The 9,476-nt window shown below is 43.1% G+C and overlaps 1 long non-coding RNA gene across 1 annotated transcript in view; it reads left to right on the top strand.

Moving 5' to 3' along the window:
• Positions 1–5,926: 5,926 nt before the first annotated feature.
• The window catches only part of LOC117095691, a 99,316-nt gene continuing 95,766 nt past the window's right edge, over positions 5,927–9,476 (top strand). Inside the window, exon 1 of the long non-coding RNA XR_004442132.1 lies at positions 5,927–6,018. This is a non-coding gene — a long non-coding RNA (uncharacterized LOC117095691). The remainder of the gene's footprint in view (positions 6,019–9,476) is intronic.

Genomic DNA, 9,476 nt, shown 5'->3' with positions numbered 1-9,476 from the left:
CAGGCATCGCCTCCCCTCTTGGGGGTTAGGTAGCCACAAGAAGGGTGCTCAGTGAAGAACCCACTTGCAGGGAGGTGACAGAAGAGTGTGGGCCCAGAGCGAGGACATGGGCAGGTGATGGACCGTTTGCATCCCATGTAGCTGGAGCAGTCAGCTGACCATGCTCCTTGCTGCAGAGTGGCTAGTGGACACTAGGACGGTGCCCTTGCAGCTTTGGAGTGGCCATGTGGTTGGAATCTCTTCAACTCCCTTCCTTCTGGCCCCTTCCACTTCTACCTCACTACACAAAAGCTCTCATCTCCTCTCCCACAGTTGCTTTTGTGGCCAATTCCAGAGTCCTTGGTTGTCTGCTAGAGTTGGAGAATAAATCAAAGACCACAGGAATTAAAAAAAAATAGGGGCTCACATTCCCACAGTCTTCCCTGGAGGGGAGAGAGGGCTCTTCTTCCAAAATGCACTTGCTCCTTGCAAGAGATGGGATGCTTATATTCTTGCCTGGGAAAGAGTTTCCTTCCTGCTCCTCCCACCAAGAGCCAAATGACACCAAAAAGAAAGATCAGTTTGGAAGGAGAGGAGAGGGTGGGGCAGGCAGTCTACCTCTCTCAAGTCAACCATGAAAATTATGTCTTCCTTCTTCTTGTAGTCAGGAAAATAATCTCAGATTGAAAACATTTAGACGTTCATTGGATGGAAACTCTGACTTCAAGGCTATTCAGTGGCCTTCACATTACTAAGCCTCTGCTTCTAAAATAGGTTGAAAATCCTCCACACAAGTGAAGTGGGGGTGCAGGTGGGGGTGCAGGTGGAGGTGCAGCAGCAGCACTCAAGGAGCAGGAGCTCCGAGCTTTCTAGATGCCAGGGCAAGACATGGGAGTCCCATTCTCTCCATCAGAAATGTTGTTTGAGTGCCAATCACCATAAAAAGTGTTAACCAAGGATCAAGCCCAGGCACTCTATCTAAAATACTCTCTATTAAAACTGGCTTGAGTCCTTCTCTCAAAATACCATTTCCTGAGCCCCTCCACAGATCAATCAAGTCTCAATTCCTTGGCCAATAGAGTGCAGGGATCTGAGTTTTCTAAAAGCTTTCCAGGTGACTCTGATCTACTGTGAGCATGAGATTCACTGGTTTAAGGTCTGTATACAGAAAGTTAAAGAGAGGAAGAACTCTTACTTAACAAGATGATTCTTTCTAGAGCAGGAATTCAGAGCAAACACTTCCCAGAAGGAAAAGACATTCACCCATTGGCCTCCTGGAAAACTTTGTTTCCCTTTTTCTTCCTTGTAGCTTATGAGTCAAGAAGTTTCCCCCAATTAGTCAGGGTTGCAGGACTGATGAGGTCAGTCCCATCAGTTTGAACCATGGCCCTTATAAGGGTGGAAAGAAGCTGGTATGGAGCCAGTTGCTTCTCGACATGTGCAATAAACCTGACTGACTTGGAAACTGAGGTTACCCTGTAAACTCAACTCCAAACCAGGGCTGTTGGTCTTGCAGAACTCCTGAATGTTCAGACGATTACAAACCTAAACGATCTTGTCCAAGATTGCCTATCTTGCTAGCAACAAGACTGCAATTAAAAGGTGAGACTCATAAGAGAGGAGTACAAATCCTACTCTTTTATGGAGATGGCGAAAAGAAGTAAAAGCATTGAGGCCGGGTGCGGTGGCTCACACCTGTAATCCCAGTGCTTTGGGAGGCCAAGGCAGGTGGACCACGAGGTCAAGAGATCGAGACCATCCTGGCCAACATCATAAAACCCCATATTTACTAAAAATACAAAAATAAGCTGGGCATGGTGGCACGCACCTGTAGTCCCAGCTACTCGGGGGGCTGAGGCAGGAGAATTGCTTGAACCTGGGAGGCGGAGGTTGCAGTGATCGCGCCACTGCGCTCTAGCCTGGTGACAGAGTGAGACTCTATCTGAAAAAAAAAAAAAAAAAAGCAAATATGGTGCGGATTGAGAGAGAAGTGCATTTGTATGCTCAAGTTCCTGGGATGCCCCTCCCTGCTGAGCTAGCTGCCCCTGCCAGCTTCACCCAGAGTTATTCATGATGACAATGAGGCCCACCATGTGCCAGGGACTAAGGTGCAGACTTTTACAAATACCATCTCAACTCTTTATAGTAGCACCACCATTTTCCCCATTCTATAGAAGGAAGCAAAGAAACAGCAACAAGAAAAAACTCCCAGGTCCAGAAAGGTAAAATAATGTGTTCGAGGCCATTTAGCCAATGGCATGCTGGTGTTCAAATCCCGATCTAACTCCCAGGATAGCTGTTCTTGCCACAAAGTCTCCTACCATGTCTTAAACTTAGGGAGCCATCCAGGTCAGAACCTGCATGAGAGATTCCATCTCCTTTACTACTCTGAAGAATTTTGTTGCTACATATTGGACTTCTATAACAAATGTTTTCCATAATACAATGGCTTAAATGAGATAAAGGTTTCTTCCCTTTGAAAAAGTCCTAGCAGGTGGCCCAGGGTCACAGGTGAACTCTGTGTGGACCCAGGCTCTTATCATCTGGTTGCTTTACCATCTGTACAGGCTTCTCCTTGAACAAATGATCAAAGGTGGCTCTCTACCACCTCCACATTCCAGCCCAGGAGAGAGGGAAGAGGAAGGAATGGAGCGCATGCCCCTTTCCTTTTATAAGAACATCCTAGAAGTTGCACACACAGTTTCTGTTCACATCCCACTAGGCTTGAACCTGGCCATACAGTTAGTCATATTTAGCCTCAAGAGAGGCTAGATAACTTAGTTTTTGACTGGATTGATCAAGATGAAACTTTTATTACTATAGAAGGGACTGAAAGATATTGTGGGAGGCAATAGCAGTCCCCACCACACAATAAATGGAAAAGATTTCTTTTCTTTTCTTTTCTTTTTTTTGAGACAGAATCTTACTCTGTCACCCAGGCTGGAGTTCTGTGGCATAGTCTTGGCTCACTGCAACCTCTGTCTCCCAGGTTCAGGTGATTCTCCTGCCTCAGCCTCCTGAGTAGCTGGGACTATAGGTGCATACCACCATGCCAGGCTAATTTTTGTACTTTTAGTAGAGGCAGGGTTTCACCATATTGACCAGGCTGGTCTCGATCTCCTGACCTCATGATCTGCCTGCCTTGGCCTCCCAAAGTGCTGGGATTACAGGCGTGAGCCACCGCGCCCGGCCTTTAAAGATTTCTTAATTAGAGCACATACAGAAAAAATGGAAGCTTGTCCTGGAAGCGGGAATCACCAGCTGACCTGTCTTCCGGCTCGTGCTCATGGTCTCCATAGTAACTGTTCTATTTGGATCCTCAGGCCGAAGGACTACTTCACCTATTTCATCATTGGTTTCCTTAGCCCCTGTCTCTTTCTGATACCATTTTCTGCATCAACAGCATTCTAAGTTGCATTGTAAAATGCAAATCTAATTATGTCACTTCCCTGCTTAAATCCTTTTGATGGCTCTTCACTGCCTATAGGATCAAATCCAATCCACTTAGCAAAGCATTAGTATCTTGGTCAGTTTTTAACTCTCATCTTCTGCTGCCCCTACATTATTACCCTAAGCTCTGAGCAGACGGAGACATCAGCAATTGTCCAAATGCTATAATCTCATCCTTCTTTGCTTTGGATGTGATGTTTCTTCTCCATGGAAGGCCCTTCCCTGCTTTGTCCTTCTGATAAGTAAATTCAGCTCAGTCTTCCAGGGATAAGGCTCAAGATGTAGCTTAAATATTCTTCCTTTGTGCAGCTAAGCTCCCCTCCAAAGCCCTCAAGCAGGGTCAGTCAAAGACAGTAGTGGAAAGATGCAAAGTGTTACAATCAGTGGGATCTAGACACAGAGCTCATCTCTGCCACTTACTAGTTGAGTGAACCTGGAAAATTTCTTAAACCTCATTTTTCTTATCAATATGACAGAGCTAATCATACCTACAGCATGACTTTATTGTGAAAATTAAGTAAAATACGCATTATGTAATCCCTGATGCATAAAAGATGTTCAGCTCTTCTAACAATTATTAAAATTATGGCTCTGTATACAATTTAAGGTAAAGCTAAGCTGCTGTGACAGAAATATCCTAATGGAACTTCTGGGGAAATTGAATGATTTTGATCTTGATAGTGGTTTGGGTTATATGGGGTTCATATTTGTCAAAGTTCAACAACTACACACTGAAGATTTATGCATTTCATTGTTAGTTTTTTCATCAGAAGAAAAAGTCTAGTTAATAATTTGCATGCCAAAGTATTTAGGTTGAAATGTAAAGATGTCTGCAATATACTTTGAATTTTGTTCAAAAATTAAGAAGGACTGATGAGTGAATAGATGGGTGGAAAAATAGGTGTATAATTTTAAAAAGGAAAGTACAGTAAAATTTTAATGGTATCATTTAAGCTGTGGATATATAAATATCTATTGTACAATTCTTTTAGCTTTTCTATACGTGTGAACATTTTCATAGTAAAAATGAATAAAAAGACCCCATCATAAAGTGGTTTTAAAATTGTAGCTGTTTCTCCTCCCCCTCAAGTAACAGTTCTAAAGTGAGTGGGCCAGGTTCGTGGGCAATTCTATTCCATCTGCCCATTCAAGGGTGCCAGGTTTGTGGGCAGGGACTCAATTTCTTCCAGGTTGTCAAGTCTTTGCTCCATCATCCCCTAGATCCAATGGCATTGTCCTCACCTATGGTCAACGTTGGACTATTCTGCCCCAGTTACAAGGGGAAAACAGGCAGGAGATATGCCCATCTCCTAAGCCTACACCCAGCAGAAGTAGCCATGACTTCTCTCAACATGCCATTGGGAGAAATGAGTCATGTGGCCACTTGTGACCTCAGAGGAGGCTGGGAAATATTGAACTCTACACTCAGGAAGAAGGGGAGTGTCCTTCACTCTGTGTTACCAGGAGACTATTTGCCACACGGAATCATTGTCATTTGAAGAGTCCTAGTGGACTGCAAATGTCTTGAGGGCAGAAATAGTGTTTTGCATATCTTTGATCACCAAAACCAAACATGGGGCCTGAAATAAGTCTTAAAGAAATGTTTGCTGAACACATGAATGTGTGAATGAATACAGAAATAAATGAAACGAAGTATTAATAGTACTTTCTTGGACCACACATTTGTTAGTATGAATCTACTTTTATCCATGAAAAACAAGCCCTCTCTATTTTCTAGATCTACAATATGCCAACTCATTCTAATCAAGTAATTCTTTATTAACATAGGTCTTCCTCCCATCCCTCCTCCTCACTCAAATTTGCCTTCATGAGAGATGAGAATTACTATTTATACAAATTTGCTAAACACAATCTCAGATGCCTTGGAAGGAAAATATTTGATCTGATTAAGAATGGGAACTATTTTTCACATTATTAAAGCACTTGAGTAGCACTGATTGGATTAGAATAATGTGAACTGGCACACGAAAACTGTCTACTTATTACAATCAACCCATAAGACTTCTACTTGGTTACCTGTTTTTTAAAAATCTATGTAAATATTTGGAAGTAATTTTATTGTGTCTCTTCCACCATATTCTGCAATTCTAACTTTCATTAACTCATATTGAGTTCTTTACCAATTGATCCAAATTACTGTGTTTTTATTGTACTTCCCCAACATTTAATCTGGGATTTAAAGAAACATGATACTATTGTAGATGATATTTAGCTCAAGTACTAATTGGATCACTACTGAAAAAGCAGAATAGGAAATCTAATTTTCTCTCTTGTGTTTGATGGATTTGTCTTATGAAAGCTGCAGAACTGTCCTTCCCAATTCTCATGTTATTTCTTTCTGTGGAATTCCAGGGCCTCCTGCTTTTCTGCATTTATATCAAGACTTCTACTTGTCATTCTGTAATAAACAGTGAATTTCCTAGGCTCTTTTAACTGGATCTCCTTGTGTCTGTATATTGGAACTTATTTTCAGCAGACTGATAAGATATAGAAATGCCAGCTCAGAAGATGTGGTGAGCTTTGATAATTCAGGAATTGATTGACAGAAGGAGGACCTCATTTGGGCAGGTATAAGCCTGAGGTATGTGCCTGATAAGAGAAGGTAATGACACAGAAAAGGGAGATATCTCTAGAAGAGGATAAACAGAAAGTGGGAGGGTTTAATCTGGTTTGGGAATGAGGTAGGAAAGGCTCCAAAGGGAAACTAGGAGGTCAGACTGTTCTAAGTGTGCAGTGGCTGGGAAGAGACCGGTTGACCAGAAAAGGAGGAAAAACAGAATGCCCCCAGGTTGTAGGATGAAGATTGCTAATCGCTTTTTATGGGAGTTCTGGCCAAGTGAGTCGATGCTGGGGTTCTACTTTGAAGGTTGCAAAGTTCAGGTGTCTACAAGATGCTCCTCACTTCTGACACCAACAACAAGTTGAAGGCCCCCAGGACCATCTCAGATTCAATAATTTGCTGACAAGATGCACAGAACTCAGAAAAGTCATGATAGTCATGATTACGGTTTATTACCACGAAACGATACAGATTAAAATCCTCCATGGGAAGAGGCATATAGGTCAGATTTTAGAAGTCACTAAACATGAGTTGTGCAGAGAGCACCTGTCAAATATAATATTTGACATCATGCACAGAGTATTATTAACCAGGAAAAGCTCACCAGAGTCTTGGTGTGCACAGTGTTTATTGGAACTTGTTCATGTAGACATGATTGACCATCTGCTTGGCTGACCTTGGTCACCAGCCTTTCCAGAGGTCAGGTTGATACTGTGTGGTTCAAAGTCCCCACCATAAATCACATTGATAGCATAGACCCTTTGGCATAGTCCAAGCCCCCCATGTAAACAAAGGCATTCTTTTTTTTTTCTTTTTGAGACGGAGTCTCGCTTTGTCGCCCAGGCTGGAGTGCAGTGGTGCGATCTCGGCTCACTGCAAGCTCCACCTCCTGGGTTCATGCCATTCTCCTGCCTCAGAAACATTTCAAGGGCTAGAAGTTACCTCCCATGTGCTGAGGGCAAAAGTCAAACCTCTTTTGGACAAGGTGAATTCTTGACTGCACAGGGCAGATCAGAGGATCAAATCTGTGGCAGAAGATCAGACCGAAGTGAACTGTCCTTGTATCCAAGGGGCAATCTCAGGACTGTAATAGCAGATAAAACCTCAAAGTCTGGTCGGGGAAGATGGGCAGTAATGAGAAAGGAGCTGCACCTAGGGCTGAGACACCAGGAGTTTGTTCTGATTTGGGTGTTTATTCTATGATACTTGGATGGGTCTTTCTGCTTAAAATATCCAGGACCGGGATCGTACGCTGGGATGGTATGACTGAAAACACTTTAAAAAAATCCAAGCAGACAGATGCTTGAATCACATTGGTTGTGATTACTAGTCGAGCACCTGAAAATTTCTAAGCTATATATAGCTTGACCTGGTCATAGAGAAGATCGTTATATCCAGAATGACTGACACTCCTAATGTGCTGATGCCCTCCCCAAGTGAGGATGGTCTTGGGACACTTGAACTTTGGACAGTCACAGAGACCTGGGTGTGGGAGTAGGCTATAGGCTCCCAACGGCATCCAAGAGGACAACCTTCTCTTCTCCTTGGGGTGGGGAGAAGGAGTGACCACAGGTGAGCTCAAGGTTCCTCAAGATTTTTCATAAGCTCGTGAATAGCAAAGTCTGCTCTCATGCCTGCCTTCCCAGAAGAGTCCAATCGAGAACCAAGCTCTTCCTCCATTCCTCAGGGTAGGCCATATTGGATCAGGATAAGACTACTGAGTATTGAGTGTCTCTAGGACAAAAATAAGGTGGAGAATCCTTCTAGAAAGAGTTCGGGGCTGGGTGTGGTGGCTCAAGCCTGTAATCCCAGCTACTTAGGAGGCTGAAGCAGGCGAATCACTTGAACCTGGGAGGTGGAGGTTGCAGTGAGCCAAGACTGCACCACTGTACTTCAGCCTAGGAGACCTTGTGAAAGAAAGAAAGAAGGAAAGAAAGAAAGAAAAGAAAGGAAGGAAGGAAAGAAAGAGAGAGAGAGAGAGAAAGAGACTTCAGCAGAGACTGTAGCCAGCACAGCCTCTGTAATAAACAGCGAATTAGTAGTTAGGATCCAGTTGTCTCTCCACCTCCTAATCAGAACAGACTCCAACCATGACTTTCGTATCAAGTGTGTTTCCAGCTTTCTCAGCCCTGTTCCTGATCACTTTCTCTTGATCACCAGGGATTCTAGACTTCTGAAGCTTTGAAACTTGTTGGGTTCTGATTGGTCAGGTCCATCCCATACAAGCAGTTAAATATTTTGACATCACTTCTAGCTGCGTCCTTTCTTTATCTTCTCCATCAAGGGCCTTCTCTTCTCAAAGAGGAATCCTTGGTCTTTCTGATAGACCAGGATTGCTCCAGAAGCACTTGATGAAATCTTCCACTCCACTCCTTAAATGGTGATCTCCCCCTGCCTCCTCCCCCAGAACTTCACCAACCCTAAGGATTCATTTCTGGACAATGAGCAAATCTTCACTGGCTTCACTTTCCCTCGGCACCTGATGCAGTGTTTGGTTCTGAAAAGGCTCCTTTGTGTGTGAGAAACTGTTCTGAAATCTCCCGACAAGAAACTGAGTCACGTTATATTGCATTGTATGGGAAATCCATACCATTTCTCCCCCTACCAGTAAGGCTGATCACTGCCAATTCATGGGGCTGTTGTGAAAATGAGCCATTTGGGAGGATGCCAAAGTAGGCAAAGAAAAGAGGAAAACAAATTGGCCTGATGGATTTGGTGGCATTAAATAACACACATGGAAGCATAGCAGCGCACTTAGTAGTATAATGTTTTTAATCCTTGCTCAGAATGTTGATTAAAGAGAGAAGTTACTTCGATTTGTGACATTTGTTAATATGATTATATTACCCTTAAAATTTTTAATTTTTGACTAGATAATATATGCTCATGTTTTAAGAGTCAAAATGATAGGAAAATGTTCACATTAAGAAGTCTGGCTCCTAATCCCCTCCTACTACCCACCCCCACAGGTAACTACTTTCATCAGTTCCTTTTATATCGTTTCATGCTTTTTTTTCTTTCTTTTTTTTGTTTGTAATACAACTACAAACAATAAACTTTCTGCTTTGATTTGAGGGCTGCCACACTGGAAGGCAGAGCTTGTCTTCACTCTATAAGCTCAAATTAACAGATACATTCCCAACCTCCCCCGCAGCTAGGGCGAAGGCATAAGATTTAGGCTCAGCCAATGCAAAACACCCTCCCCAGACTTTGAATTGAAAGGTGGTGATAAACCGAAGCAGACATAGTGAAGAATCTTCTCTAGGGCAGCAGCAGCCATATCTGATTTTCAGAGACAGCAGCGCTAGTGTTTCAAGCTGCAGCGTCTTGGGTTCAGGGTCAAGGGAGCCTGCAGCCTACACTAAGGCATTTGCAGAGCCAGATGAATGGTTAATCTAATGACTTAAATTTGGAGGTGCCTTACTCTAACAAGCCTCTTCCAAGGCCTAGGAGGATGTTCCAGAAA

Source organism: Trachypithecus francoisi, unplaced genomic scaffold (genome assembly GCF_009764315.1).
Source record: "Trachypithecus francoisi isolate TF-2019V2 unplaced genomic scaffold, Tfra_2.0 Lachesis_group14, whole genome shotgun sequence".
Lineage (NCBI taxonomy): Eukaryota > Metazoa > Chordata > Mammalia > Primates > Cercopithecidae > Trachypithecus > Trachypithecus francoisi.
Note: the sequence above shows the minus strand (reverse complement) of the source record. Positions and strands in the feature narration are given on the sequence as shown.